Source organism: Balearica regulorum, chromosome 2, assembly GCF_011004875.1.
Source record: "Balearica regulorum gibbericeps isolate bBalReg1 chromosome 2, bBalReg1.pri, whole genome shotgun sequence".
Taxonomy (NCBI): domain Eukaryota; kingdom Metazoa; phylum Chordata; class Aves; order Gruiformes; family Gruidae; genus Balearica; species Balearica regulorum.
The window spans coordinates 28,280,100-28,286,008 of NC_046185.1; the positions used below are offsets into that span (position 1 = coordinate 28,280,100).

Here is a 5,909-nt window from a genome sequence, read left to right on the forward strand (position 1 = left end):
CTCCAATCAGCCTCAGTAATCCAACTGGAAAACAAGCTGGAGAGTTGCATCATGTTGTACGTTCCACACTGCAACCCACCGTGACTTAAAGCAATAATAAAAACAACCCAAATCTTTCCATGGTAAGTCAGTGCTCCTCCTATTTCTTCCATTTAAAGTAACATCTTGTAAAAACGTGCTTTCTGTGATAGATTGAGACAGGTCTATAGTTAAAGTTCACACAGAAATGGCTGTGCTTTTTTAAAACACTATTCAAAGCAGGTATGTGACCAATATTTTGAATAAACAGCTTCCAAGTTGCTTTATTTTTATCTATGAAGGACAGCTATTTATCCCGAAGAGCTCTTTAAGCCTGCCTGAAGAAATTGCACAATTCCAGCTGCCTGCGAATCTGTGGTTATGTATATTATAATATATCAAGAAACATTTTGGCAACAGAATTGTTTTGCAGGGATGTTGTTCTCTGCTGGAAGAACAGAGAGGCTGAGCACGACGTTCTTTAATCAGGGCCTCTGCTGTCTTAAAATCTTTTTCTTTTGTCAGGACAGTGTTAAAAAACTATAGCCTAAACCCCAAAATACATATTTTCAAGAATGCATCATGACTTTCACTCTGACATTTGAACTTGAATTTGTCCTGTTTCTGATTTGGGGCACCAAACTGTTTTTTTGATTGTACGCCACGCTGAGAGACACTGTCAGTCAGACATTTGCCCTCGTTAGAGCTGTAGAGCACCTTTATATTGTGCATATATCCCCCTTCCTAAGCCAGCTTCAGGTCTTTGCTTTAATTCTGTAGAGGCTGCATGTTGGAACACGAAACAAAAAGTTTTCTTCATTAATGCTTCCCATATTGCTATTGGTCTGATGGTTACGCCCTACTTGACATTTCCCACAAATTTACAGTAAGAGCACATAAATCAGCACTGAGCGATCATAAAGCATGCAGTGTGCATGAAAAACATTTCTTTCTTGAGCATTTCTTCTGTGAGCACAAAGTCTAGTTCCTTTGCAAAGGAAGATTACACTTACTTGCATTTTAAGTAAGCAGGATGGATAATGTGAAGTGAACGTGACTTCCTTTATAACATATTTTTCTCATTCATTTTTGCAGTCTTGCAGAATTTAACTAGCACTTCTGCAGTGAGGATTCTTCTGTGTGTTGTAGCTACACATACACACATTTGCTTATGGAACAGCAAAACAAGGTGCACTTGCCTGAATAAGCCCGTGACACTTTCTGGTTTCTTGCCTACACTTCCATTACTGCTCAGGAAGGCTTTTCATACTCTGCACTGGAAACCAGAGTACTTCAATTATTTCCAGAGCCCTCTTCATTCATACCACTGCCTGGATGCATCAAACAGTTGAGCTCCACCTCTGCCAAGTCCTCTGCTCCCTCCTGTTCCTTACCTCTGCCCTCTGCACCTTAGCTCTCAGCCAGCACAGGCTCCCTCAGTCCTTGTCTGCAACAGATGCACTTACCATTAACCCCGATTGAAAAAATACTGCCAAACACCCTCTGCCATTAGCTGGAAGAGTCTGAATGACAAACAGAGGCCACTGTTTGTGTTGTCTCGGTAAAATCAGATCTTTACTTACTTCCTATGAAGTTGATGCAGGACAGAGCACAGCGCACAGACCGCGTCAAGGAACCTCTACCAACCACGTTAACTCAAGATATGGGAGCAGAACACAAGGATTAGCCAGTAGTAAGTGACTGAGGATCAGTCACTACTAAGTGACTAGGTGTCCCATCCCACTAGGTGGGTTAGGGCGAGGTTAACTTTTTAATTCTCTGCACGCAATCAGGAGTAATGACAATTACTCTAGAGGTTCAAACAAATCACAAATTTACTTAAAACTCAGCAGACCTACAAAAGATAGAGGCTTGGCAAAAGTTATAGCAACACTTAAAACTTAGCAGAACTATGAAAGATAATGGCTTAGCAAAACTTGTAATGATATTACCTTAATGCACTGAAAATGAAGTTAGAGACAGAGTGGTGGAGAGGAAAAGAGAGAAAGAATGAGAGAAAGAATGAGAGAGAGAGAGAGGAAAAGAGAAAAGATATCACCACCCTTGGATCCAGCGATGTTCTCTGCTTGTAGTTGTAGTCATCAGGTGGTCGGCACGCGCTGAAAACTTATGTTTTCCCTTTTTATAACCCGATGTGCCCACCCCATAGGCAGGGGTCTGTCATGACTGAGCAGGCGCAGTATGTGCTCAGGAATGTTCAGAAATGTTCTAGAAATGAGTCGGTGGGTTGTGGAGGTCTCACTGTTCCCCCCCACCTTCATGGCTGACCAAGTGAGTGGGGATCTGTCACAGGCACACGCGCACAGGACGCAGACAGTCTTTGCATGTTTCAGAAATAGAGGGGTGGGCTCACAAGACAGTATCCTGCCTCTGCAGGCTCCGTTCTTGGTCAACACTCTCTCGTCATCAGCCTGTCCCTGCCCGTGCCAAGATGGGCGTTTGCAACATTTACTCATTATCAGAGACTTACAGTAGGTGCTAAAATGGCATATGAAATCTAATCATAACAAGTGCAAAATAACATGTATAGCCCTATGTTTCTGTATTTCCCCATGTACATGTAAAAAGAAGTTTTTACACATACATTTTAAAGGGCTCTCAACGAGCTGTTACAATTAAGAGAAAAGCTTTTATTGTCAGCAAGAACAGTGCTCTGAAACATCAGCAGCATTCCTCCTTGGAGTGAAAAAGCTGAGAAGCCTGTTAGGAATTGCTGTGAAGAAGTGAGGAGTGCACAAAATACTGTTGAGTATTGGAAGGTGTGCGTGGGAAACCAACTAGCTTTTCAAATGGTAGTCTTCTTGAGCACTTGCAACCCTTTCTCTCACAGAGCAGGGTCCCACCTGCCGCATCCACCGATCTGGCATGACTGTAGCAGACACCCCAGACTTGGGCTTCCTGACAGAGAAGTTGTACATGAACTGCATGACTGTGCCTGACTGTCCTCACCAGCCCCGGGCTTGCAGCCACAGTTAAAATCTGTGCTGAGTGTTCCAGTTGCACAGAAACTCTGTTCCTCTTTCATAGCACTGGAGTTAAACAGAAGTAGTGGGAACTTTGACATAATTGGCTCATATGTCTGTCACCTTCACACACCCTTCACACACCCTGTGTGGATCAGGCTCACAGCCTCCACCTCCCTTTCCCCATGCCTACCCCAAAGCTTTCTCCTTACCCCTTCTTCCATATCCCTCAAGTCCCGAGTGTGGCTGTCACCTCCTCCGTTTCACTCTTGAGGAAATCAGTGCATGCCTAACATGTTGGAGAGGACAGGTTTCTGGATTTTACTCCCTCACGGAGGGAAGCTCAGGCGCCAAGGAAAGACGAGGGAGATAGCACTGAGTTCTTCTATTGAGTGGCCTCAGGGTTTCCTCGGAGGGCTGGGCTTTGGCTAGAACAACACTCATGGCCTTACAGATGCATGTGTATTCAGGACTGGGGGTAGAAAATTACTCTTCCTGCAGCTGTGCCACCTCTGGGTGATGGCACATGAAGAGGGGCAGCCCACAGTGATTGCAGCAGCATGACAGCACCATTCCTGAATGTGACTCCGTAGGCCGGATTTATCATTATTATTATTATTAACTCGCCCCAAGTTAGTTGCCGACTAACAAGCAAGAGTCAGCAGGGAGACTTCCAAAAGCCGCAGGACACTCTTTTCCCTCAGCGAGGTGTCCTACCAATGGGTCCTCACCTTTTATGTCCAATATTTCCTCTCCTGCATGAAAAGACTGGTGGGTGGGCAACTACCACGGTTGCCTTGGCAGCACCTGGAATGGCTTTGGGATCTGTCCACGCGTTCCCCAGGGCTCCTCCACCCATCCACATGGCTTCTGGAGAACAGCAGCTCATGGGGCACTAGCAGAAAAGCTGCAGCAGGCACACTGGCAGGCTGCAGGACAGGTCAGAGGCAAGCGAGTGCAAAGGTGCAGCAGCAGCAGCAGCACCGAGAAGGATCAACAGCACAAACCACAAATTCAGATCAGTCTGCCAGGCTGTACAGCTGCCATCATCTGCTGTGCACAGTGCTGTCCTCAAGTTCTGTTTGCTCTAAGGCAGAAGTTGCTTTCAATGAGCTGGGAAATAGGAAGAAGGTGCTGACCCCCAGACATGAGACATCAGATGCCACCTGGCAGGCCAAGGCTTTTTACACGTAGCAGGACTGCTTTTACCTTCTTATACATAATTTAAAAAAAAAAAAAAATTACAAAGTTTGCAACTCATGCAGACCCTACTACAAGAACAACATATCAGCTTGTAAAAAGATACCTCTAAAGAAGCCTCTGTACTTCTAGTTACTAAAACCAAAATTCAGGAAAGCTCTTAATACATGATGAATTTTGGACACACATCTAAGAAATTCTATTTTGCTACCTTGCATGACAACAAATCTTTCTTTAGGCACTACGAACAATGAACAAGTGTGGCTTAAAATGTGACATGCGGTGAAACACACAGTTCCGGTACCAAACTTCCACTGGCAAGGCTGGCAGCTTTCCTCAGAGCCTGTCCCTGCTAGACATCTTCAAGTCCACTCTACAAAAAGCACAACCGTTCATTGCACCATCTCAGCTATCTAGTTTGAATTTTACACCCTTCAGAAAGAAGCAGGATAAAATGCAAATTCCCGGTTTATGCCGTAAACTTTAAAAAACTTTAAAAACTCCTTTTCTATCCAATAAATTATATATTCTATTCTTGTGATTCAGTTCACAAAATAAGTTAAGACAGATACTGAAAAAACTAAGCTGTTGGCAACTAGTAATGCCCATATTGAGGCTTGAATTGTTGAAATGTGGCAGATCTCACATCTCCATACTTAGGATTTCTCATTTTACTGCTCTTTTTTATATGGTAGTTTTGGTAGATTTCAGCTTTCTTGTATGTGAAATTTGGATTTTCCAAAATTTTAGATAGTGTTAGTGGAATTTGGAATTATTTATTAATGCTTCTAAAATTCATTTGCCTGTATTGTGTTCTGACAAATTAAAACCAGTTAATTTTTTTACTAGTTTTGAAGCCACCTAGGTAAAGTCACTAAGGCTTTCCAAAATAAGATGAAAATAATACAACATACCTTTTCCTCTCAGGTGGCCCCATTTGTGCCTCAACACGTTAGCACCACCTTTCACACAAAAAAGGATGGCGGAGATGTTGTCTGGAGGAGGTTAACGCAGTTCATGGCAGGAGAGATCCTTCCAGCCTGGCAGGGCAAGGCGCACTTGATCTCTGTACAGACCCAAACTACTGCTCATCATGTAAATACTAAAAATAAAATTGAATTAAAAGCTTGATCCAGCAACATGAGATGACAAGTATGTATAGCAGATGACAAAGGTAAGGGAGGCATTAACTAAGGAAATGTAAAAGAGGTATTAACTGAGGGTTCCCTTGTATAAGCTGTGTGTCGATCTCATCGTACTATGATTTCAAGAGGAGTTTAAGCAGGTGTAACCAAATAACGTAGAAGGCTATAGCTGCACCCTTTCTAATGTATCAGTTCTCAGCAGAACAAAGAAGATAAGCACAATGTCCTCAGACTCCTCTTTGGACTGACAGTCTTTTTATGTAGTGGTCTGAAGCACTTGCCCTGGCAACAAAATGGAAAAACCAAAACAAAATACAATTAAAAAACCTGTAAAAATGCAATGTAAACTTCCTCCCACCTACCACTCTTCTCCAGTTTCTCGGGAGGAGTATGGCTGAAAAAAAAAAATTATTATACACTCAGCATGCAAGCCTCGAAATAGAGCACCTAGATTTTTTTCTTCCTCTATGGGAAAGACCAGATGGAGGGAAAAAAACGAATACTCCAAGCTGAGATCCTCGATCCTGTGAGGTGAAAGGAAAGGATATGTATAAACAGAAAA

General features: G+C 43.1%; 1 long non-coding RNA gene across 2 annotated transcripts in view; it reads left to right on the top strand.

Moving 5' to 3' along the window:
* Positions 1-5,909, top strand: part of LOC142600334 (uncharacterized) — a 48,325-nt gene continuing 42,416 nt past the window's right edge. For both annotated transcript variants that reach the window (XR_012833768.1, XR_012833767.1), the window contains exons 1-2: positions 1-122; positions 1,114-5,376. This is a non-coding gene — a long non-coding RNA (uncharacterized LOC142600334). The remainder of the gene's footprint in view (positions 123-1,113; positions 5,377-5,909) is intronic.